The 26,792-nt window shown below is 44.9% G+C and overlaps 1 protein-coding gene across 1 annotated transcript in view; it reads right to left on the bottom strand.

The window, feature by feature from the left end:
- KASH5 (KASH domain containing 5) overlaps positions 1 to 14,996 on the bottom strand; it is a 116,737-nt gene extending 101,741 nt beyond the window's left edge. The window contains exon 1 of the mRNA XM_033960874.1: positions 14,951 to 14,996. The gene's annotated coding sequence lies outside the window, so the exon portion shown is untranslated. The remainder of the gene's footprint in view (positions 1 to 14,950) is intronic.
- Positions 14,997 to 26,792: the final 11,796 nt, after the last annotated feature.

Here is a 26,792-nt window from a genome sequence, read left to right as displayed (position 1 = left end):
GGGGCTCCGTCGGATGACGTCACCCATGCGTGAGAATACCTGCCTGTTTGTCCTGGGATAATCTGTTTTACTACTTGAGATCTAGCTAGGTACTTGGGACCTGGGTTGGCCATTGTTGGAAACAGGATGCTGGGCTTGATGGACCTTCGGACTGTCCCAGTATGGCAACTCTCATATTCTTATGTTCTCTTGCTAGGGTTACCAGACCCCTGGATTCACCCGGACATATCCTCTTTTCAAAAATCCAGCAGATCGCGTCAGGAAGGGATTGCTGGGGCCTGGGGGGGGGCGGGTCTATGGGTCCGGATTTAGTGTAAGTAAAGCACAATTACTTACCTTAACAGGTGATATCCAGGGGGCAGGCAGGCACATATTCTCAAACATGGATGACGTCACCGACAGCCCCGGTACAGACCACTTTAAAAGTGCATCGCCACTTTAAGATAGGAAAGTTAACGATAGCCCAAACCGTGCATGCGCGGAGTGCCTTCCCGCCCGACATAGGACGCACGGTCTCCTCACTTAAGGATAAGCCAGCTAAGAAGCCAACCCAGGGAGGTGGGTGGGTTGTGAGAATATCTGCCTGCTGTCCCTGGATAACACCTGTTAAGGTAAATAATTGTGCTTTATCCCAGGAGAAGCAGGCAGCATATTCTCACACATGGGTGATCTCCAAGCTAACAGAAATTGGATGGAGGGAGAATTGACCTTTAGGAAAATACATTTTGTAATACAGATTGGCTGAAGTGCCCATCCTGTCTGGAGAAGGACTCCAGACAGTAGTGAGAAGTGAATGTATGAATAGAGGACCAGGTGGCAGCTTTACAGATTTCCTCAATGGGAGTAGATCTGAGGAACGCCACTGAAGCTGCCATAGCTCTAATTTTGTGGGCTGTGACACGACTCTCCAGTGCCAGTCCAGTCTGAGCATAACAGAACGAGATGCAGGCAGCCAACTAGTTGAAATCGTTCTCTTGGAACAGGATGCCCCAACTTGTTTGGATCAAATGAGATGAACATTTGGGGAGATGTTCGATGTGGCTTTGGTCCAGTCAATGTAATAGGCTAAAGGCCCATTTACAGTCCAAAGTATGCAAAGCGGTTTCTCCAGCATGAGAATGAGACTTAGGAAAAATACTGGTTAGAACAACTGACTGATTAAGATGAAACTGAGTGACAACTTTGGTAGAAATTTTGGATGCGTGTGCAGAACCACCTTGTCATGATGAAAAAACTGTGAAGGGTGGATCTACCACTAATGGTTGTAACTCACTGACCCTTCTGGCAGAGGTGAGAGAACAATAAAAAAGATCACTTTCCAGGTGAGAAACTTAATATGAGCTGTGGCCATTGGTTCAAATGGTGGCTTCATCAAGCTGGAAAGTACCGCATTAAGATCCCAGACGACAGGAGGAGGCTTGAGAGGTGGTTTAACATTGAAAGTCCTTTCATGAATCTGGAGACCAAAGGATGAGCAGTGAGAGGTTTTCCCTCTCTACTGGCAGGTGAAATATCACTGAGATGAACTCTGATAGATGTAGATTTGAGTCCAGAGTCAGACAGAGAAAGTAGATAATCCAACACCAATTCCACTGCCAAGGAAGTTGGATCATGATGATGAAGAAAATCACCAGGAAGAAAACCTAGTCCACTTTTGTTGGTAACATTGTTTGAGTGGCTGGTTTCCTGGATGCTTCAAGGATTTGTCTAACAGGTTGAGAGAGATGCAAGTGAGATAGATTCAACCCGAGAGAAACCAAACTATCAGGTGCATTGATGTCAGGTTGGGATGCAGAAAAGACTCCTGATTCTGTGTAAGCAGAGTAGGAAATATTGGAAGAGGTATGGGCTCACTGGAACTGAGTTGAAGTAGAAGGGAGAACCAATGTTGCCTGGGCCACCGTGGAGCAATGAGAATCATGGTGGCTGCTTCTCGCTTGAGCTTGAACAGAGTTCTCAACATGAGAGAAATTGGAGGGAATACATATAGAAACGGGCCCATCCAATCCAGGAGAAAGGCATCTGCTTCCAGACGGAGAGGAGAGTAAAGCCTGGAGCAAAACTGGGGCAACTGGTGATTGTGAGGAGCCGCAAACAAGTCCACTTGTGGGGTGCCCCATTGCGCAAAGATGGACTGGAGAGTTGCATAGTTGAGAGTCCATTCATGAGGCTGAAGAATTCGTCTGAGGTTGTCTGCTAGGAAATTCTTCTCCCCTTGAATTTAGACAGCCTTTAGGAAAAGGTTGCGAGAGGTTGCCCAAGTCCAGATTTTCTGGGCCTTCTGACACAACAGGAGTGAGCCTGTGCCTCCTTGGTTGTTTATGTAGTACTTTGTTACTTGATTTTCTGTGCGAAGGAAGAGGACTTGAGGGCAGAGAGGATGATGAAAAGCCTTGAGGGCATAAAACATTGCTCTGAGTTCCAGGAAATTAATGTGAAATATCCATTCCCTGAGTTTGAAGATCGTCCATATGAGCCCCCCAGGCATAAGGGTGATGCGTCTGTCATGATGACCTTGTGATGCGGGAGTAAGTGAAAAAGGAGATCTCTGGAAAGATTGAAAGAGGTCATCCATCAATGACGCGACTGCAAAAGAGATGATGATGTCACAGATATATGTTGTGAGAGACGATCCATTGCTTGGAGACCACTGAGAAGCAAGGGTCCACTGAGGAGTGCGAAGATGGAGTCATGTCAGTGGTGACAGTGGAAGCCATGTGGCCTAGAAGAACCATCATGTGCCTGGCAGAGATGGATTGAAGAGGAATCAGTTTCTGACACAGACGTATGAGAGCCTGAAGGCGATCTGAAGGAAGAAAGGCTCTCGTGAGAGTGGTGTCTAGGATGGCCCCAATAAACTGCAGATGTTGTGTCGGAATGAAATGTGATTTGGGGAAGTTGACCTCGAATCCTAGAATCTGAAGAAAAGAAATGGTCTGAGATGTTGCTTGGACCACTTCATGAGACGACACAGCCTTGATGAACCAGTCGTCTAGATAAGGAAAGACTTGGAGGCCGTGGGAACGAAGAGAGGCGACCACTACAATCAGGCACTTCGTGAAAAACTTAGGAGAAGATTGCCACCTAGGCCAAAGGGAGAACCTTGTACTGGTAATGACCAGCGATTGATTTGGAATTGGAAGTACTTCCTGGAAGCCGGATGAATTGGAATATGTGTGTAGGCTTCCTTGAGATCCAGAGAACATAGCCAGTCGTTCTGATTGAGGAAAGGATAAAGCAGGGCGAGGGATAGCATCCTGAATTTCTCCTTGACTATAAATTTGTTGAGAGCTCTGAGATCCAGATTGGGTCTAATGTGCTGCTGTTTCTTAGGGACTAAGAAGTAACGGGAGTAGAATCCCTGCTTCTGCTGATTTGAGGGGAACTTTCTCAATGGCATTCAGCAGGAGAAGGGATTAAACCTCCTGTAGAAGAAGAGAAGACTGTGCAGGGTCCGAAACAAACTCTCTTGGAGGATGGTCTGGTGGCAGGGTGTGAAAATTGAGAGTGTAACCCTGACGAATGATGGTGAGGACTAGAGGTCTGATGTTATGAGCTCCCAGTGAGCTATGAAAAAATTGAAGACGGCCTCCGATGGACTGAGGCAAAGTCTGTGTAGAATGTTGACATTGGCTATGCTCTGAAGAAACACATCAAAAAGTCTGGATAGATTTTTGGGGGGGCAGCCTGTTGTTTTTGCTGTTGCTGACTAGGTTGCTGTTGTTGTTGCCGCTGTCTCCTGGGTTGAGACTGGGCCGGAGGAGCAGGTTTTGCAGCATACCTTTGGTGATATGAAGAGGCTGGTCTGAAGGGGCAAGAAGGTGGAGGCTTCTTTTTGGGCTTTACCAGGAGTGTCACACTTAGTCCTCATGAGCAGACAACTTCTGGGTAGCCGTGTCATGGAGGCACCAAAAATCTCATTTCCCAGACAAGGTGCATTGATCAACCTGTCCTGATGATTAACGTCCAGTTCACACACTCAAAGCCAGGCAAGATGGTCGCATTGCTACTGACATTGCCGTAGCACTTGAGGGAAAGTTCAAACCATGTACTTTCTTAGTTGGAGCAGATCAGAGGTGAAATGCTGAAAAGCAGGCAGCTTACGTTTCAGATAGATATTTTTGGCATGTAGCAACCTGCTTGACCAAATGCTTCATATAGAAAGAAAAATGAAAAGTGTAATTGCTAGACCAGTTGGCCAACATAGCCAGTGTTCTCCCTAACCTCTTTTCGCCAGGCCACTCTGCCCGGCTAATTTAGGTGAGCGCCCGGCTGTCATCTTGCATTACATTGCAAGATGACAGTTGCAGATCTACCTTTTCTTCTCTTGGTATGCTAGATTGCACAGAGACAGGAAAGCCAGCTTGCTGCAGGACTTGGTGATTGCTGAGCGTTTCCCTTCTTTTACAATGCTTTTTTCAACTTTTCAGCTGTTACCCAGCCTTCGATTTTAGCTTTTATGCGCTTTCTACCTCTTCTCATATACATTTTCTGATGCGTTCTTAGTGGGAGCATTTAAATTTGATGCTCTTATGCCGTCATGTTTTATTTTGACTTCTTACGCAGTCACGTCCAAACTTCCTAAGCCCTTCTATGAAGTGCGTGTTTTCATTTTCACCGCTTGGAGCGTTTGCCTGCTACTGCATGCTAAGAGTTTGTCTTTGATCGCTTGCTTTTTACTTTCATTCACTGGTTATTTTTTAGCTTTAGTATGAAATATATCTTGTCTTTACTAAACTAAACTAAACTAAACCTTAGGTTTGTATATCACATCTTCTCCACGATCGTAGAGCTCGGCACGGTTTATAGGACTAAGATAGAATGGAACTCCAAGGGTGGTTGTGGATTAAGAGTAAAGGAGGAATAGAGGGTTTTAGGGTACCACTTGCATCATGTTCAGCATGGTTTTATTATATTTTTCCGGCTTTGTTTCACAGCATTTCCGTTGTTCAACTCGTTCATTGAGTTGCTCCACAAGGTACAGGCTTTTCCCCTTTGACATTTATTCCTTATCAAGGCACGCTATCTGGGTTCCCCTCATATTTCCTTAGTCCATTGATGCCTTTCTCCACATATATATTTATACTTGCATATGCCTGTATTATGCTACTTGTGTTCTGGGCTCCTATATCTCTGTTTCCTTTTGGTCTGCTCTTGGTTGCACCCAGGTTACCTTTTTTCTACCTCTCCTACCCCTTCTGTACTTTATGCTTTTCTGACATCTTTTATATATGTTATCCATGATGTATCCTACATGTATGCATGTCTTTCTGATTATGTTTTATGGTATTTATACATATCTTTATTCTGCTTGTTTTATGCATTTGAGATTTATATCATTTTCGTTTTAATCTAATCTAATCTAATCTAATCTAAACCTTAAGTTTATATACCGCATCATCTCCATGAGAATGGAGCTCGACACGGTTTTACAAGAACTTAAAATAGTGGGCTAGAGAAGAAGAAAAAGATTACATGAACTTATGTGTAGAAGGGGGGAGAGAAAGGGGGGAAGGATAGAGCTACAATTTGCTGAAAAGCCAGGTTTTCAGTTTGTTTGCGGAATAACTGAAGGGAGCTCAGGTTCCGCAACGGGTGGTGAGGTCGTTCCAAAGACCTGTGATTTTGAAGAGAAGGGATTTTCCCAGTTTGCCTGAATAGTGGATGCCGCGTGGAGAGGGGAAGGCTAGTTTAAGCCTTTGGGCAGTTCTGGAGGAGTCGGGACTGGAGGAGTTGAAAGACAGTGGGATAAGAGGAGGCAGGATTCCCTATGAATGATCTTGAAATGCCAGGCAGGAACATTTGAAATGGATTCTGGAGATTATTGGGAGCCAGTGAAGTTTGGCAAGGAGTGGGAGGCATGGTCAGACTTGCGTTTTGAGAAGATCAGTTTGGCTGCAGTATTCTGGATTAGCTGGAGTCTTAGAATACTTTTTTTTGATAGATTTAAGTAGATGGCGTTGCGAGTAATCTAGTTTGGAGAGGATGATGGATTGGATCAAGGATGGCAAAGTGTTGTTGGCTGAAGTAGGATCTAGCTTTCCTCAGCATGTGAAGGCTGAAAAAGCATGATTTTGCCAAGGAGTTGAGGTGGTCATTGAGGGAGAGAGAGGAATCGATAGTGATACCAAGGACCTTGCATGAGAACTCGAGCTGTAGTGTATCGCCTGTGGGTAGTGCGAAAAGTGTGGGCAGGTGTTCGAATTTTGGGCCGAGCCAGAGTAGTTTTGTTTTAGATTCATTTAGTTTCATCTGTACCGAGAGGGACCAGGCACGGAGTCTCATTATGCAAGCTGTAATGTTTTCGTGGAGGTTGGTGAGGTTCTGGTCAGTCTCAAGGAGGACAAGGATGTCATCTGCATAAGTGTAGATTGTTTCCAGGGGGGATAGTTGAAAGAGTTTCAGGGACTTTTATAATGACTAAGTCAAAATGATCTACAAACAATAAAATAAAAAAAAAAAACACAAAGCACACTGAAAGGCAGAGAAAATGTTAATTATTCATATTCAGGGTTTTTTCAAAGAGGTCACGGCAGATGACTCTATGCAATGTCACCTCAGTAACAAAATACAAAAAATAGACAAATATACCCCCTCCCTTTTTACTAAACCACAATAGTAGGTTTTAGCACAGGGAGTTACGCTGAATGCCTCATGCTGCTCTCAATGCTCATAGGCTCTCTGCGCTAAAAAATGCTATTGCGGTTTAGTAAAAGGGAGCCATAGTGCAAAATAGACAGCAGATATAAATTCTCAAAACTGACACATTTTGATCACTAAATTGAAAATAAAATCATTTTTCCTACCTTTGCTGTTTGGTGATTTCATGAGTCTCTGGTTGCACTTTCTTCTTCTGACTGTGCATCCAATCTTTCTTCCTTTCTTTCAGCCTCCTGTATGTTTCCTCTCCTCCAGACCTCATTCTCTCCCCCAACTTTTTCTTTCTGTCTCCCTGTTCCCCCTTCTTTCTGTCTCCCTGTTTGTCCCCTTTCTTTCTTTCTCCGTGCCCTCCCCCAAGCCACTCGGTTTGCTGCCACCGCCATTGGGGAACAGCCCCCAAGCCACCGCCGTCCCAAGCTTTCCCTGCAGAAGCATCGCGCTGACCAGCATTCCGCTCCCTGACGTCAATTCTGACGTAGGAGAGGAAGTTCCGGGCCAACAGAGGCATTTCTCCTCATTCCATCCAGCCTGAGCCCCATCTCTCCTTGATCCAGCATTTCCCTTCTGTGTCTGTCAGAATTACCATTCCACCTATTTTCCAGCATCACCCTCTTTGTGTCCATCTCACCTATATCCTCTATCTCACCACTTTTTCAGAATCTTCATTTGTCTCTGTCCTTGTCTTTACCCCATGTTCACCATTTGCCCTTTCAATGTCTTTATCTCCCCCCCACACACACTTTTTTCAGCATTACTTCTATGTCTCTATTTCACCTCCTCTTCATGTCCCCTCTGTATCTCTATCCTTATTCAGTAGGTCCTGCTTACCCTTTCTCTTCTTGTGTCACTATCTCCATTTTCAGCTTTCCCCCCTTTTCCTTTGTTACTGCACCCTGTAGCCAGAATTTTTCCACCCTCCCTCCACTCCGGCCCAGCCCAGTATGAAATATTTCCTTTTGTTTCCCTCCCCTCTCTCTTTCTCTCTCTCTTCTGCTCCCTCACCCACGAGTCCTGCATCTGGCCCTCTCCCTTCTACCTGCACCTGGCAAAACCCCCCTGCTCCGCGGCTCTCTTAAGCAACTCGTCAGCAGCGGTGATCAAGACAAGCTGCCAACATCGAGGCCTTCCCTCTACGAGTCCCGCCTTTGTGGAAAAAGGAAGTTGAAACAAGCAGGACTCGCAGAGGATAGGCCCCGACATCAGAAGCTTGTGTCGATCGCTGCTGCTGAGTTGCCGAAGAGAGCCGCGGAGCAGGGGGTGTGGCCGGAAGCAGGTAGAAGGGAGAGGGAGATAGGAAGGCTGTAGAAGCTCCGGAGCATGACACCGACCCCGGCCAGGATGATTTCTTTTTCAGGCTGTTGCTGCTGCCGCCGCCACGCCCCCCCCCCCCCAAAATGACAAAAACAGCCTAATGCCCGGCGTCGGCGTCTTTGACGTCGGGGAGAGGAAGGCTGATAGGCCCGGTAGATTGGGACGGCAACACGAGTCTATCACAGAGCCCGGGATGGGCTCTGCGATTGACTCACGTTGCCTTCCTGAGCTACCGGTCGATCGCGATCGACGCATTGGGCATCCCTGATCTATGGTATTACTTTAACGTTTGTAATTTATAGAACATAATGTCTAGAACTCATATTATCTAATACTTACTGGTAGTTCAATGTGTTCCAAATTTAAACTCCCTATCCAGTAATTGTAGCACTTGTCAAAGATTTAACATATATAACTTATGCTGTGCCGCATTTACATTAAAGGGACATCGACAATTATGTCTGTGCATTATACATAGGTATAAAGTTTTTTGTATTACGTTATTTTAAAAAGTCAGGGTGTGTATTATACACGGCAGTGCATTATACACGAGATAATATGGTAGTAGTAGTAGTAGTAGCAATTACAATTCCAGTGGGGATCTAAATATAGTAACTGTACCTTTCTTGTAAATGGAAAAGCAGACTTCCCAAATTTGAAATTTAGCAGGCAACATATAAACCAAGCTTCTGGAGGCCAACAGTTCTTAGATTATTTCAATAGCACCTATCTCTAAGTCATGGAAATCAACACTCTAATGGACAAATAGACTTGGGCTATCTAACAAATTGTAAAGAACAAGGCATCATAATCAAGTTTCAAGTTTATTCAAAATTTTATATACCGCCCAATCGGCCTTCTAGGCAGTGAACATTGTCTTAAAAACATATATGAAATAACAATACATCATTAAAACAATAATTATTAAAAACATTTAAAAACAAACAGAAACAAAAAAGGGAGAAAGGGTAGAACTACAATTTATCAAGTAAAAAGAGAGAACAAATAGGGAAAAAACAAAAGGGAGGGTGTCTAAAAGTAAAATAAAACTATGTAGCCCTAAAAAGGGCATATAGGTCTCGAAAGCATCAAGAAAAAGAAATGTTTTAAAATTCGTCTTAAAATGGTGAAGAGTTGATTCTTTCCGTGAGTACTTGATTGTAAAAACCGCTTAGATAACCTTGATAGTTGATAGGCGGTATATAAAATCCTAATAAACTTGAAACTTGACCGGAATATTATTCCAAAGAGATGGAGCATTGACAGAGAAAATAGTAGACCTCATAGTGTTGATAAACTTCAGAGATGGGACAGATAAAAGATTTTTAGAACATAAGAACATAAGCATCGCCTCTGCTGAGTCAGACCACAGGTCCATTGTGCCCAGCTGTCCGCTCCCGTGGCGGCCCCCCAGGTCAATGACCTGTAAGTGATCTATTACTCTAAAGCATTTGTACTGTATAGTACCCCTCTAATTGTACCCTTCAATCCCCTTTTCCTTCAGGAACTTGTCCAGTCCCATTTTGAAACCCAAAATCGTACTCTGCTCTACCACATCCTCTGGAAGCGCGTTCCAGGTGTCCACCACCCTCTGAGTGAAGAAGAACTTCCTGGCATTTGTTCTTAATCTGGTTGACTATTTTGTCTAGTTTTAAAGGTTAGTAAAATAATTTTGTATGTGATTCTATGTTCCACTGGCAACCAATGAACTTATAAAGGAGAGGAATAACATGGTCTAACTTCTTAGCATTAAATCTAATCTTTACTGCAGTGTTCTGTATAATAGAATTCAGGAAGAGGATTTAAAACCTAAACAAAAATGTTTGCCCATGCTTCAGAATCACTGTAATGTGCTGCATAAGGCAAAGTTAGTTGTGCAATCTGTTCCTCTAGAACTAGGGGCTCCTTTTACTAAGGTGCGCTAGCGGTTTAAGCGTGCGCTACATTGCCCTGAATGCTACACGTTAATGTTAGTATTTTTCGTGTAGCGCAGGGTTAGCACGCACTAAAAATGCTAGCACACCTTAGTAAAAGGAGCCCTAGGTTTGCCACTGAATTTAATGTCCCTATTCTAACCACCAAATTTGCCTATCCTGCTCCACCCGGCTACTTTTCCATGCCACCCAGATGGAAAAAAATTCTGGGGAGAACACTGATAGCATTCTGGTATAGCCTTTTGCCATAAGTTTGCCCTCTCTGCCAGGGGGTACAGATGCATAGAGATTCATGGAGGAGCTGTGGCTTGTCAAAACTGGGAATAGGGACTACCCTATAGAGAGAATCCAGCTTATGCAGAGCTATAGGAATGGTAAGAGGTGTCTCCAGGTTCTTATAAAAAGTTTCCCGCAAAATATCATGGAGGGTAGGTTTCAGAAGGGTGGTTGATCATAATCCAAGGCATCTAAAAATTCTTTAGATTTTTAGAGTCAGCTTCCAAAGGAATAGCTAAGGTTTCAGACATTTCCCTGAGGAATCTGGAAAAAGATGATTTCAAGATGATTTCTCAGACACAACAGGAGCCTCTTGAGAAGAGTGGCGAATAGACTCATCTTCTGAAGAACCCTCCTCTTCAGATAAATTGGGGCTTACTCAGAATCTCCCCAGAGATCCGAATCCCGAGTTGTTATTGGTTGGTGCTGAGCACTTGGTGTCGAAGGCTCTAGATGCTTTAACTTCTTCAGAGCCTTCCCTGACCGCACTGACACCGTCTCAGGTGACGTCTTAGCTGAGGACGACCAGCATTGGCAGCTCATCGGTGTCGGCTCCTAAATGGCACGTGGTGGTACTGATGGAGACTCCTGTGCAGGTGCTACCGGTGTCAAGGGCTCAGACCTGACTGGCACCGGAGGAGTTGGTATCGACATGGGCAGAGTCGACATGAGCAGTTGGAACTGCTCCCTTAATTCCTCTTGAAGCAATTCCTTAATCTGCTGCTTAAGAGTAAGCACCGGTACCGCTGGCTTTTTTGCCGGTACCGTCGGTGCAGCTCTGTGCTCTGGTGATGAGGAAGCAATGTTGAGGGCACTCACCGATATCGGAGAAGAGCACTTTTTGGGTCTTCTCAAGGTCGTCAGGACTTGACTCCATGCTACTTTAACCTGAGACCCAGAGGAGGTGGAGAAAGGTTTCTTAGCCGGCTTACCCACTAATGTGAGCGACACCGCAGATGGCTCCCCCGATGTCGAGAGTTGCGGTGTCGATTTTGACGGTGCCACCGAGACCAGTGTCGAGTCTCCTTCCATGGCCGTGCCAAAAAGTAGTTTCTGCTGAATGAGGCGATTTTTAAGGGTCCTCTTCTGCAGGGAAGAACAACGAGAGCAAGTCTCTGGACGGTGCTCAGGCCCAAAGCACAGGAGGCACCAGCGATGTGGATCAGTTACGGAAATGGGCCGAGCACAGCGTCCACAGTTTTTAAAACCCGTCTGTGGCTGGGTCATTGATGGAAAAACGGCCTCGGCTAAATCAAATCCCGAGGCCAAGGTGGACAAACAGGCCCGCTGGGTCGAACCCGCGAAAGGGAAAAGACAAAAATTTTTAGTTTTTTGTGTTTTTTTTTACAAAAATAATAAAGGAATAGAAAACAAAAGAAAACTGACTGAAAAGTCAGAAATCTGCAAGAGCAGGAAGGCATCAAACAAAAAAAATTTCAACAGCCGTTGAAAGATGCAACTTCTTATCTCCGCAGAAACTGAGGGACTGCGCGTCCTACGTCAGGTGGGAAGGCACTTGCGCATGCGTGGCTCGAGCTATTGCAAACCTTCTAAAGTCTTAAAGTGGTGATGCACTTTTAAAGTGGTCCGTACCGGGGCTCCGTTGGTGACGTCACCCATGTGTGAAAATATGCTGCCTGCTTGTCCTGGGATAAAATCTGGTAACCCTATCTCTGACAGCTCCCACAAAACTATTAACCAGAGAGAGACAAACTGATTCTCCCAACTGCTCCCTTCTAATCTAATCTAATCTAATCTAGTCTTCAGTTTATATACCGAATCATTTCCTGACGGAACTCGATTCAGTTTACAATTAATTAAAAAATAAGATAACATCTAGTAGATCGAATGGAAAGAGTACTATTAGTTAGGATTAGATAGATATTTAATTGCCCTCTCTGTACACTGTTTTCAAACTGAAAAACTCTGAATTTTTCTAAAGAGCCAATGGTAGCTATCTGCTCATGGAAGTGGGAGGAGTCCACACCGATACTTGGTCCCATCTTATTTAATATTTTCATCAATGACTTAGAGGATGGAACATCCAGTGAGATCATCAAGTTTGCAGATGACAGAAAGCTATGCCGGGCAATCAAATCGCAGAAGGACAGTGAGGAACTCCAGAGCGACTTGAGTCGATTGGAGAAATGGGCAGATAAATGGCAGATGAAGTTTAATGTGGAAAAATGCAAAGTGATGCACTTAGGCAGAAAGAATGAGGAACACAAGTATAGTATGTTAGGTGCAACTCTGGGAAAAACTGAGCAGGAAAAGGACCTGGGTGTACTAATTGATAGGACCCTGAAGCCGTCGGTGCAATGCACGGCAGCAACGAAGAACGCAAATAGAATGCTAGGCATGATAAAGAAGGGAATCACGAGTTCGGAGAAAGTAATAATGCCGCTTTATAGAGCGATAGTCAGACCACACTTGGAATACTGCGTCCAACATTGGTCTCCATACCTAAAGAAGGATATAAAACTGCTGGAGACGGTGCAGAGACGTGCAACAAAGCTAGTGAAAGGTATGGAGAACTTGGAATACGAGGAACAACTTAAGAGACTGGGATTGTTTTCCCTTGAGAAGAGGAGACTGCGAGGGGATATGATTGAGACTTTCAAAATACTGAAAGGAATCGACAAAATAGAGCAGGAAAAAAAATTATTTACAATGTCCAATGTGACACGGAGAAGAGGACATGGACTGAAGCTAAGGGGGGACAAGTTCAGGACAAATATCAGGAAGTTCTGCTTCACGCAACGAGTGGTGGACACCTGGAATGCTCTCACAGAAGAGGTAATTGCGGAATCCACCATTCTAGGATTTAAGGGTAAGCTAGATGTACATCTCCTTATGAGTGGCATAAAGTGATACGGGTAAAGGTAAATTAGATGCACATCTCCTTATGAGAAGCTTAGAGTGATATGGGGACTAAAACTATGCCGCATGCGCGGATCGCCGGATTTGATGGACTTAGGGTCTTATCCAGAGATGGCAATTCTTATGTGTGTATGACAACCTCCCCATTGCCATGACATCAGAGGCAATAGAACAGATTAATCCCCTCTCCTCAAATGTCAAATCTGATCATGCTACGATGATAGAGAATGACACGGTGACAAAATTAATCACGGTTCCCGACCCTGCAGATAACTGCGGGGAACTACCCCCATGTCATTATTTAAGGAAAGAGGGAAGAATCAAGAGTATGAATGGGCCCAGCCACTGATGACTGAGGTTGAGACAGACGCTAAAGAATGACATGGGATAGTTTCCCACAGTTATCGTAGGGACGGTGATGAACGTTGTCAAAATGTCATTCTCTATCAAGTGGCCTCACATCAAATCATGCGCTCCACTGAGGACTAGATCTAGAACTGCGTCACCTCTTGTTGGTTCCGAACCATCTGCTTAATTTTATCAACTAATTTTACCTCCGTAGCATGTCCTGATATTACATTTACCCAGTCAATATCGGGGTAATTGACATCAACCATTATTATTGTGTTACCCAGTTTGTTAGCCTCCCTAATTTGTGGTAATATCTTTTTCTCCTTTACACAGGTAATTTCTTCCCATAGGGATTCCAAATTGTAAGAGAAGTAATGTTCAGGAAGCTTGTTGTAGGTAATGGTGAAACTATTTTGTTGGGACTAACCTAAAGCTGTTGAGAACTCTGCTGTCTGTATGAGGATAGGTCAGGTCTGTATGAGGATAATATCAGTATCATTGTTATTAGAGGTATGTAGAAGAGAATTTATTCTGTAAAACAGGAGTTCTAGGCTGAGGAATATATGTAGTTGTTGGTACTGGCATAGTAAGGGGGGTGAGGGGGAGGAGGTCCGTACCCAGGTGCGGTCTTTGTAAAGGGCCCAGGCACCCATCCTCCTCCCCGCCCCCTCTACCATGCATAGGTGCCTCTTCCCTTTCCTTGTACCGCTTTAATTTTTCCTGCGCAAGCAGCATTGCGAACTTGCTGCCCGCGTCAGTTTCGCCACTCTCTGACATCACTTCCAGGCCCTGCGCTTAGGAAATTACATCAGAGGGATTGCCGACATGACCTGGGCAGCAGGTTCGTGCTGTTGCTCTCGCCTGGAAAATTAAAAAGGTATGGGGAGGAGAAGGGGAGCACACATGCAGCAGGAGAACATAAGAAGTTGCCTCCGCTGGGTCAGACCAGAGGTCCATCGCGCCCAGCAGTCCGCACCCGCGGCGGCCCATTAGGTCCATGACCTGTCAGTGGTCCCTGAACTCATCCTATAACCTATCACTACTTCTATCTGTACCCCTTAATTCCCTTCTCCTTCAGGAATTTATCCAAACCCACTTTGAATCCCTGTATTGTGTTCTGTTCGATCACAGCTTCCGGGAGTGCGTTCCATGTATCCACCACTCTCTGGGTGAAGAAGAACTTCCTGGCATTGGTTTTAAACCTATCCCCTTTCAGTTTCTCCGAGTGCCCCCTTGTACTTGTTGTTCCCCACAGTCTGAAGAATCTATCCCTATCAACCTTATCTATGCCTTTCAGGATCTTAAAAGTTTCTATCATGTCTCCTCTAAGTCTCCGCTTTTCCAGGGAGAACAGCCCCAGCTTTTCCAGCCTGTCGGCATATGAGAGGGTTGGTAAGGAGCGGGGGGGGGGGGGGGGTTGCCACTTTACCCTCGCTATGCCACTGGCTGTAGGCTGAAATCAGTGAATTCTCTGTGTAGAATGAGTAATAGTGGTAGCGTGAGCCCACCAGGATAAACATGGAAAAATGCTTGCATACCTAAATACCTGTAATGCAGTAGTCAATGGACAGCAAAAAATCTCCAGTGCCTACAACAGGTACAAAATGCAGCAATTAGACTCCTAAAAAACCTTCATGCTCGATACCACATCTCAGAAGCACTATCATCAGCCCACTGGCTACCCATCACCAAACGCTGTATCTTTAAGGGCTTAGTAATAGCATAAAAGCCCTTACACAACTTGACGCCCAACTACATATCAGTCAAACTTCCTCCATATACCCCAAACAGATCACTCCGCTTCCAGGGGGAAGCATGTCTGCAGATACCACCTGGGCGTGCCCTCCAACTCCAAACCGCCAGATGTCATTTCTACTCCCACTTCATACCTAGCTATTGGAACCAACTACCCCCCCCCCCATCAGATCCCTTAATGGGTTCCTGAACTTCAGGGGAACTATATAGACATACCTCTTCCCAAAACTACCACAAAATGCTGTCAATAATCAATCAGACTGTCTATCATGTAGCTCCAGCATGTTTTCATAATTTGTTGGAAGTATATCAACCAAGGAGGGTACTAAGATCTGAAGATGGGATGAGATTGTCAGAAGACAAAACACCAATGGTACGTCACGCAAAGATAAGTGATTCCATGTTCTCAACAGCCGGGGTAAAACTGGAATGCCTTGCTGGGACAAATACGTTTAAGTGCTGGTAGAGCAGTTTTTAAAAAATGATTAAAGACACAGATGTTTGTAAGTACATTTATGTGAGGGATTGAGGAGCTGAGAGGAAAGGCAGTTATTAGATAGTGTTTTTATCTTTGTATGTATGCTATATTTTAAAAGGATGTATGTTGTTTGGAAATTGCCTATATTTTTAGGCGGGGTATCAATTTTTAAATAAATAAAATAAATTAATATGTAAATTAACTGAAGAGATCAACTATTATGTTAAAAATGATCAAATTGTATATATGTTAACTTAAAATGATCAGATTGTATACTAATTTTGACCCTCTGTATATGTCAAATCAGAACGACCAAAGACTTCTGTACACATGTAAATTCTCAATCTGTTTGTCTATGCATTACAAAACCTTTTACAAAACTATAGCGCAGGTTTTAGCGACGGCCGCAGCAGTAACAGCCCTGACGCTCGTAGAATTTTTATGAGCATCGGAGCTGTTACCGCCATGCACACACTAAAAACCACGCTACGGTTTTGTAAAAGGGGGGGGTATGTTAACTAAAAATGACTAGATTGCATGCTAACTTTGACCCTCTATAAACCAAGACAATCTAAGACTACTGTAAACATGTAAACTCAAAATCTGTTTGTCTACACATTATGTATGTTAACTTGAAACCTGTTCTGATCTAGACGGGGAGGACGGGATATAAAACAAGCTAAATAAAATAGTGGCATAGTAAGTGCACTCTTTGGTCGAGTGCAGACCGTCGCTGCCACATCAATCTTCTGGAGCTCCGGGCCATTTACAATGCCGTGGTGGCTTTTCGTCATTTGCTTCAGGATCAGGTGGCCCTGGTGCGCACGGACAACCAGGTGGCGATGTATTATGTGAACAAGCAAGGGGGTACGAGTTCCCTGTCTCTCTGCAGGGAAGCTCTTCGGCTTTGGGAGTGGGTGTTGCGCCACAACATCTTCCTTCGGGTGGTTTACATCCAGGGCGAACGGAATTGCCTGGCAGACAGGTTGAGTCGCCTTCTTCAGCCACACGAATGATCGCTTCATTCCTCGACTCTGCGTCAGGTGTTTGCTCGATGGGGGACTCCGCAGATAGATCTGTTCGCTTTGCCCCTCAATCACAAGTTGCCTCACTTCTGCTCCAAGATTTACTCCCCAGATCGTCTCGAGGCGGGTGCTTTCTTTCTGAATTGGACGGGCAGGTTCCTCTATGCGTTTCCTCCCTTTCCTCTGATTTTGAAAACTTTCGTGCACCTCAAGCCACCATGATTTTGATAGCTCCTCGGTGGCCCCGGCAGCCGTGGTTCTCCCTGCTCCTCCAACTCAGTGTCAGGAAACCTCTACTTCTGCCTGTTTTTCCTTCTCTGCTGTCTCAGAGTCGGGGTTCGCTACTGCATCCCAACCTGCAGTCTCTGCACTTGACAGCTTGGTTCCTTTCCACCTGACTCCTTCCTTTGAGTTTTCTCAGTCGGTGTGGGATGTCTTGGAAGCTTCTCGGAAGGCTTCAACTAGACTGTTATTCCCAGAAGTGGACTAGATTCGCCACGTGGTGTGCTTCCCACCATGTAGAGCCTCTGTTTGTCTCCTTGTCCTCGGTACTGGATTATTTGCTTCATTTGTCTCGGTCTGGCCTCAAGACAAATTCTATTTGAGTCCATCTCAGTGCGATTGCTGCCTTTCACCGGCAGCTTGATGGGAAATCGCTCTCGGTCTACCCGCTGGTTTCTCGCTTCATGAGGGGCCTCTTGAATGTCCATCCTTCTCTCAAGCCTCCCCCTGTGGTTTGGGATCTGAAAGTGGTTCTCGCTCAACTGATGAAGCCTCCCTTTGAACTCATTGATAAGGCTCCTCTGAAGTTCCTTACTTGGAAAGTGGTGTTCCTGATTGCTCTCACGTCTGCTTGCAGAGTCAGTGAGCTGCAGGCTCTGATTGCGGACCCACCTTTCACCGTCTTTCATCACAAGGTGGTCCTGCATACTCATCCTAGGTTCTTGCCTAAGGTAGTTTCGGATTTCCACCTTAATCAGTCTGTTGTCCTTCCGGTGTTTTTTTCCTAAGCCCCATTCTCATCCGGGAGAGGTGGCGCTTCATACCCTTGACTGTAAGAGGGCGTTGGCTTTTTATATCCAACAGACCCAGTCTTACCGGAGGGTTGTTCAACTTTTCTTGTCTTTTGATCCTAATCGGTTGGGGCAATCGGTCTCCAAGCGCACCTTGTCAAACTGGTTAGCTGCTTGTATTTCCTTCTGCTACGCTCAGGCTGGTCTCTCGCTGCACGGTCGGGTCATAGGGCATAAAGTCCGAGTGATGGCGGCGGCTGTCGCTTTCCTCAGGTCCACGCCTATTGAGGAGATCTGCAAGACCGCCACTTGGTCTTTGGTTCATACCTTCACCTCTCACTACTGTTTGGATGTTTTTTTCCAGGCGCGACAACCAATTTGGCCAGTCGGTTTTGCGTAATCTGTTCTCCTAAATTGCCAACTTTCCCTCCGTCTCCTTTGGTTAGCTTGGAGGTCACCCACATGTAGAGAATATGCTGCCTGCTTATCCTGGGATAAAGCACAGCTACTTACCGTAACAGGTGTTATCCAGGGACAGCAGGCAGATATTCTCGCAACCCTCCCACCTCCCCGGGTTGGCTTCTTTGCTAGCTATCTGAACTGAAGACCACGAGGAAGAGACGGGCCCTCTAGTGGAGCGGGAAGGCACACGCATGCGTGGTGCAGCACTAGCAAACTTTGAGATCTTCAATCAAGTTTGCTTGAAAAGCAGTCCGCGACGGGGCTCGGTGGATGACATCACCCACATGTAGAGAATATCTGCCTGATGTCCCTGTTACGGTAAGTAACTGTGCTTTACCACACATGTTCTGGGGACCCCTACAGCCAGTCATATTTTCAGGATATGCAGGAGACCAGTATGCACAAAATTATGTCATGCATATTAATTGCATATCTCCTGAAAGCTCAACTGACTTGTAGGGTCCTCAGGACAGGAGTGAGATAAAATCCCTGAAATAAAATGAAAACAAGGTGGCATATTTTTAATGGGATCAGGGTTTCTCTGCGCAGTCCTTGGGATGCACCAAGCCAACCTGGCTTTCAAAGTAACCACAGTGAATATGCATGATATAAATTTGCATGCCCCGTCACCAATTAATGGCAATCTATCTCTGTGGCTGTCACCCCTGTACTGGACTAACACAGGGCCACCAGCATTCCCGACTCTGGATACCAATCCTGGATTTCCCAATAGCCCTTTCTCCTATTGCATCATGGGAACTGCCTGTCTGACCGTTCACAGCGCCATCTAGAGGTGATAACTAGGCAGACACCATTGTATGTTCCCGCTTCAGAGAAAGTCTAAGGAGCTGCAGGTTAGTAGTGGGGACGGAGAGGGAGCTTAAATGACCTAAAACGGTGCCATCTCTGTCCTGAACGAACCCCCCACCCTTTCATTTATTTGTGGGGTTATTTCATGACCAAGTCCTTTCAGCCACACCAACCGCCTGACGCCATTACTCACCTTTTCCCGCCAACGAGAGCCCCGCCCCCCGCCTGATGGACAGGACCCGGCGACCTATCGCAAAGCCCTCTCGCGCTCTCCAGCTGACAGAGAGAAGACCGCGCCGTTTCGGCAGCCAATCACAGAGGACGGTGGCCGGACGCTGGCGCGCGCCTTGCCAAGCTCGTCAAAGCTACCTTAAGTTAGTCCACTGTAAAAGCCTTACGTGAACTTGGTTTCTTGGAGTCATTCTAATGAACCAATCACAGTTCGCTGCCTGAGAAAATCAGAACTACAATTACCTACATGCCACGGGGCAAAGCCCAGGCAGAATCAGCACCACCTTAGCTTTATTGATTTACCAGATGATGCCAGGAGATTGTGCTTGCCACCTCTGCCATTCTAGCTGCCAAGATCTTACACTCTCTGATTGGGCCAAAAGAACATAAGACTAGCCTTACTGGGTCAGACCAATGGTCCATCTTCACAGAGGCCAATCCAGGTCACAAGTACCTGGCAAAAACCCAAATATTTCAGAAGCTCAAAGAATAGCATGGTTCTGGAATCCCACATAGTAGCAACATTCCATGCGGAATCCCCAAAGAGTAGCGACATTCCATGCCATCGATCCAGGGCAAGCATTGGCTTCCCCCATAGCACCTCCTAGCTTGGTGTCTTGGGTAGTTGTCCTTCCTGTCAAACCTCATCCCTCGCTTCACCTCATTTTCCATTAATCTTTCCCCATTTACCCTATTAGGCTATTTCAAGCATGTTTATAAAAGTGCTAATCCCTGGAATCCAGCTATGTGTTAATGCAAAAATTCAGATTTTTTTTTTTTTTTTTTTGGGGGGGGGTATCAAGAATCAAATGTTGATGCATCTAATTGCCAATGGCTTATACAGTCTAGTTGCATAATTTAATGTAAACTTAAGAGCATTCTTGAGATTTTTCTTTCCTGGTACTCCATATTACTTTGCCTATAAAGAACGTCATACATGCTGGAGTAAAACAGCTCTGACTGAAAAACTCCCAAATGTGGAAAGAAAACGAAGTTCTCTGCTCACAAAAGCAAACAATCAATCATTTGAGACATGGAGGGGCATAATCAAAAGTGTGCCTAAGTCTGAAGTTGGAGGTTTTGTGCAAGACGTCCACAAACCCCGCAGGAAAAATGTCAGTTTTAAACATAGTAACATAGTAAATAACAACAAATAAAGACCTGAACAGTCCATCCAGTCTGCCCATTAGTTATACCCATTACAAATACAAGTTTAAATTAACTTGTTTCTTCTTTGAGATTCCTGGGTCATAGGCTGTAAAGTCCACCTAGTATTGTCCTAGGTTCCAAATGCTGAAGTTGTCATCCAAGCTCACTCCAGCCTATCCAACCATCCTGTTTGCAGGATATCTACATAAGAACATAAGAATTACCACTGCTGAGTCAGACCAGTGGTCCATCATGCCCAGCAGTCCGCTCACGCAGCGGCCCTCTGGTCTAAGACCAGCACCCTAACTGAGACTAGCCCTACCAGCGCACGTTCTTGTTCAACAGAAACTTGTCTAACTTTGTCTTGAATCCTTGGAGGGTGTTTTCCCTATAACAGCCTCTGGAAGGGTGTTCCAGCTTTCTACCACTCTCTGGGTGAAGAAAAACTTCCTTACGTTTGTACGGAATCTATCCCCTTTCAACTTTAGAGTGTGCCCTCTTGTTCTCCCTACCTTCGAGAGGGTGAACAACCTGTCCTTATCTACTAAGTCTATCCCTTTCAGTACCTTGAATGTTTCGATCATGTCCCCTCTCAATCTCCTCTGTTCAAGAGAGAAGACGCCCAGTTTCTCTAATCTTTTGCTGTACGGCAGCTCCTCCAGCCCCTTAACCATCTTAGTTGCTCTTCTCTGGACTCTTTCAAGTAGTACCGTGTCCTTCTTTAGGTATGGCGACCAGTGCTGGACGCAGTACTCCAGGTGAGGGCGTACCATTGCCCGGTACAGCGGCATGATAACCTTCTCTGATCTGTTCATGATCCCCTTCTTTATCATTCCTAGCATTCTGTTTGCCCTTTTTGCTGCCGCCGCACATTCTGTGGACGGCTTCATCAACTTGTCGATCAGAACTCCCAAGTCCCTTTCCTGGGAGGTCTCTCCAAGTACCGCCCCGGACATCCTGTATTCGTGCATGAGATTTTTGTTACCGACATGCATCACTTTACACTTATCCACGTTGAACCTCATGTGCCATGTCGATGCCCATTCCTTGAGCTTGATTATGTCATGTTGCAGATCTTCGCAATCCCCCTGCATCTTTACTACTCTGAATAACTTCGTATCATCCGCAAATTTAATCACCTCGCTCGTCGTACCTATGTCCAGATCGTTTATAAATAATTCCATACAGTCAACACTCCCTTCCCATCCCCACTAGAAATGACACAGCTCCCATCCTGTCCAGCACTGTCCCAGCCCCCTCTGTGTATTCCTTGGAGATTTCCTTTTCTGTATCTCTCAGCCCCCCCCCCCCTCTCTGTGTATTCTGAGGAAGGGTCCTCTGTCCCCCATGTTTCATGTTTATTAAAATTTGATGCAATCGCTTATAACATAGTTTCAAAGCGAATTACAAGTATAGAAAAGGGGTAACAAAAACAATTTGCACTTATCAAGACCAGACTTACAGACCACGAAGGGATAGTGGGTAGAACTACATAATTTTAGAAAAAGGCAACTTTGAAGGATCACATAATGGAAGGGGACTAAAAATCAGGAACAGAATGCTAAAAACAGGAACTCTGCAGAGATGCGTTCGATTAGTGAATTTTAATTTTTGAAAGCATCTTTGAAAAGAAATGTTTTCAAGAAACTTTTACATTTATCTAGAGCAACTTCTCCTCTAATATATCCGGGCAGTGAATTCCATAATTGAGGCGCTGCTACTGAAAATATTTCTGCTCGTCTCGTGCCGATAACTTTTAGAGATGGTACAGAAAAAAGATTTTGGTCAGTGGACCGTAGAGTTCTGGATGGAATGTAGGGAATCAATAACCTGTCGAAGACAGTAGGAAGATTAGTTTGACGGATCTTAAATGAGAGTAATGCTATTTTATAAGTGATGCGGTGAGATATTGGCAGCCAATTAGCATTTTGGTGTTACATGATTATACTTTTTTGAATTTGTTTTGATTTTTATTGCAGTATTTTAGATAAGTTGAAGTCTCCTTATTTGGTTTTGGGTGATACCTTTTAGTAGAGAATTACAATAATCGAGTTTAACAATAACAAGGAACTCAAGACTATATACAGGCCTGTCCTGTATTTGAACTTGAACTTTCAGCCTGTGAGAAATGAAAATACTAATATTTTCTAATGGTGTTAATTAATTTATTCCATTTTCTATAGCTCAGAACGGTTTATATGCATTTATTCAGGTACTCAAGCAGTTTTCCCTATCTGTCCCGGTAGGCTCACATGTACTAGGGGCTCCTTTTACAAAGGTGCGCTAGCGTTTTTAGTGCACGCTACCCGAAAAACTACCGCCTGCTCAAGAGGAGGTGATAGCGGCTACTGCGCGTGGCATCTTAGCGCGCGCTATTCCACGTGTTAAGGCCCTAACGCACCTTTGTAAAAGGAGCCCTAAGTGACTTGCCCAAGGTCACAAGGAGCAACGTGGGTTTGAACCCACAACCTCAGGGTGCTGAGGCTGTAGCTTTAACCACTGCGCCACACAAAGGGGGTGAACACTTAAAGGGTATAATATTTGCATATAATACATCTAATCAGGTGTGGTCAAATAACTACAGAGAAACGATAAAGATATTACTAAAACATATAATTCTAATAAGGCAGGGGGGTCATATAAGTAGTACCCTGAAGACAGAACATTATACAGAATCTCTTATAATAAAACGCTAAGCATGCATGCGCACTCTCACCGCCGTGTTGCCTGATCTGTAGTTCCGTGGCCGGCAGAGTGCGCATGCGGGCTTGCCAGCTCCAGCCAGACAAAGTTCATTTTTTAGTTCAAAGCCGCCGCTGCCGCTCCTCTATCGAACCTCACCAGAGTCGGAGAAGACTTCCGACTCTGGCGGGGATCAAGAGAGGAGACGCAGCGTCGGCTTTGAACTAAAAAATGAACTTTGTCTGGCCGGACATCTGGGGTTTGCAATGCGATGGTAGCAAACAGACCCACGCGGAGGGAGGATAGACCTGTGAGGATGACCTGTTAGTTGTGAGTGTGTGGAGGGTCCATCAGGGTAAAGGGCTGGGGACAGGCAGCCTGCCCAAAGATTCAGTGCAGTGTCCAAGGAGGGGGTTGGGTTTGAATTGGTGCAGGCTCTGGTGTTGAGGTGTTTTTGGCAGAGCAGGGAAGAGGTGCTACTGGGCTGGGGGAGCAATGAAGAGGGACAGGGGGAGCAGGGAAGAGGTGCTGCTGGACAGGAAAGTGGAGTGAGAAGGGAAATGCTGCTGGTGAGAAAAGGGGGCTCGGGCTGAAAGGGAACAGATGGGAGAAGGGGGCTGGGGGGGTAAAAATGGGTTTGGAGCTGGGGCTGAAATTAGGGGACATGTGAGGGAAGGAGGCTTTACTTCACGGTATTGCGGTATATAAGCTGTTATTATTATTATTATTATTACTAGCACCCGTTAATGTAACGGGCTAAAACACTAGTATATTAATAAAGTGGTAATGAAAAACTAAATGGAATACTGGTAAAATTCCAGAAAGAATTTGTCTAACTCTGTGTGCACATACAAGTAATAAGCATTTGCTGAGTAAGGAGAGGGGAGGAGGGCTTCCTTAGTCAAGTGAACATTGAATTAGAGGTGTCAGCAGAACTAACCATAAGGACTATTGTTTAAAAAGATGGTCTAAGTATGTCACGTGAGGGGCGAGCATGTGAAAGGAGGGAACAGGGCCCAAATATGGGCAACCGTAAATATGGTCAAGCGTCTTAAGAATAAGGGGAATGGGAGGAAGTAATTAGGGGTGGAGAGATAGGAAATAGGTGTGAAGGGCTTAAGTTTCATATACCAAAAAGAAGCTAAGGCTCTGCTGGAAAAGCATGTGATCAAAAAGATGCGTAAGTTGCAGGTGCTTGGTACAGACAAGTACAGAATAACAAGCCCACATACAAAATACAGGTACACAATAACTTGACAAATATAAAAAAAATAACACTGTGTTGTATTGAGCAACTGGACTTATGTATTAATTAAACAAAACGAGCCTCAGACACACAAGCAGGACATTCCCGTCCAAGCCAGATAATCGAAGCCGCAAAGGCGTACAGTCTGTTAATTACAGGCTCTTCTTACATATGGGGAGGGCACAGTAAAAAAAAAAAAAAAAAACCCCTCAAGACTCAACCTATGTTCCAACCCGAATGTAGAGAACTCCCCCCCCCACACACACACACACATACACACAGTGCTCAAACGAAGCAGTGTATTAAACGTAGTTGTAAAAAAAAGTTATGAAAAAAGTTCTCAGGCAAGTGGAATGAAGGTGGGGTTGAAGGAACCGCCTGCCCTTTCTGACTGGTGCAGCAGTGCTTTGGTTGTTTCAGATCGACGGAGGGACATTCTTCACTAGCTGCTGGGGAGTACAACGCATACGTTTAAAGTGCCTCCTCCGGAAGGACAGTGTTTGCAGCCCTGCAGTGCTTATCGTCAGCTTCACACAACTGAGAGAGAACTTTTTTCACAGCTAAGTACTTGGCTTTTTTTTATGACTACTGTACGTTTAGTACACTGCTTTATTTTTAACACTGTGGGGGGGGGTTTTCTCTACATTCAGGTTGGAGCACGGTTCATTTTATACCAGATATATGGATATAGCTCGTGACCTCATAGAAAATGATAAAAGTGATGCCTCCTAGGATAAACAGTATATGTTAGATGGCCTAAAAATATGGGAAAAATATGAAAACAAGGTAGAGAAGACTCAGGTGAACGAAGTCTTTCAAGCACCCCTGATTCTTAAAAATACTCAGGGCAAACAACATAGGTCTTATAGTCCATGGAATTTCATGGATATGACAGAGATTAAGAAACAGTTGCCCCCATTAATGCAAGGGGCAGGTCCTTGGATAAGGAAATTTGAAAAAGTTACTGCCCAGTGGACCCTAGGGATAGGAGACGTTAGGGCTATCTTGATCCAAATGATAGGAAATTCCACCATGGACATCTTTGCAGACGCCGGTATTCCAGCATATGCGCCTGATGTTACTAGATTTGATGGTGATCCTTTCAATAATCGCAGACCAGCTGTCTGGAGAGCTCTAAGAAACCGGTACCCTGACATTAAAGATTTCTCCAAAGTAACAGGCAGACAGTATAGCATTTCTAATGACATTTATGACTATATTATCAGTTTCGAAGAACAGTGGGAAGACGAATTGGGGGAGCCTTGTACTAACGACAATATGAAGGGTTTGGCCTATCAGGTGATCAAAGGAACGTTGCCAAAGAAGATTCAGAGTAGGTTGGAAGAAACAGTGGGAATGGAAGGAAAAAGTTGGAGCCAGATGGTGTCTTACATCACCTATTTCGTTAAACAAGAGGAAGAGTCTAAAACAGAAAGGGAGATGGCACAATTGCAAAAGAAAGTTTATGCACTGCAGATAGAAAAGGAAGAGAGTGAGAAGCAGGCAAAACAAGAGCAGAAAGACTCACAGACTCTCCAGTCCATAATTGATCAAGCAGTTCAATTAGCACAAATTCGGTGGGCACAGGATAATAAGTATCAGGCTCCTGCCCAGAGGGGATGGGGCTGCGGACATGGATCTGGTTCCCCCAGATCCCAAATTCAATGTTATGTTTGTCAGCGCTTCGGACACTATGCATCTGAGTGCCGAAAAAATTCCAATAGAACCCGAGGCGGGTTACGTAACCGCAGTAATAAAGGAGGTCTCCCATATGGCAACCCCTACCTGCAAGATGGAGGCGGAGATAACTGGAACTATGCTCCGGACTTTCAATATCTCTCCAGACCTCCTGCTAGATGGCAAGGTCCCCAAGGTGACATGGATCAAACCCAATGATGGTCTCAATACCTTCATGCCATACAAATGACTGATTCTGAGCACATTGTTTTTTCAAGTTGATACAGGAGCCACTATGATCTCAGTAAACTTTATCCGTAATGGCTTTAAACTTTCCAAAAAAGAGATTCCTACTATAAAATCCTTGAAAAAGTTCTCCTATGCATTGGAAAGGACCACCTTCAGGCAGACCTTTTGATATGTGCCCTCTTGCCCAGTGAATCTGCTGGGGAGAGATGTCCTGACCAAAATTAATACCGTGATAACATTTCAGGGCATCCAACTGACTTCACCCCTGGAAGCTATCCTGGATATGATTCCAGATAAGACTTACAGGAAAGTCGTTTCTGTACAATCCATCGCACTCAACCAGGCCCCAATATCCGCTTAAGCCAGAAGCGCTCAAGGGACTCCAACCTGTAATTCAACATCTTTTACGAGTTGGCATGATAGTACCAACAACATCCCCATGGAATGCACCTCTTTTCCCTGTATTAAAAGCTGATTTAAGAGACCTAAACTCTATACTAGTTCAAGAATTTCCCCTGGTACCTAACCATATCTCACTGTTGACATCTCAATAGACCTCAAGAATTCCTTTAATTACATTCGATTAGATCCCGAATCTAGGCC

The sequence above is a fragment of the Geotrypetes seraphini genome, chromosome 10 (assembly GCF_902459505.1).
Source record: "Geotrypetes seraphini chromosome 10, aGeoSer1.1, whole genome shotgun sequence".
Taxonomy (NCBI): Eukaryota; Metazoa; Chordata; class Amphibia; order Gymnophiona; family Dermophiidae; genus Geotrypetes; species Geotrypetes seraphini.
The sequence above is the reverse complement of the archived record's forward strand: the minus strand, read 5'-3'. Positions and strand labels throughout refer to the sequence as shown.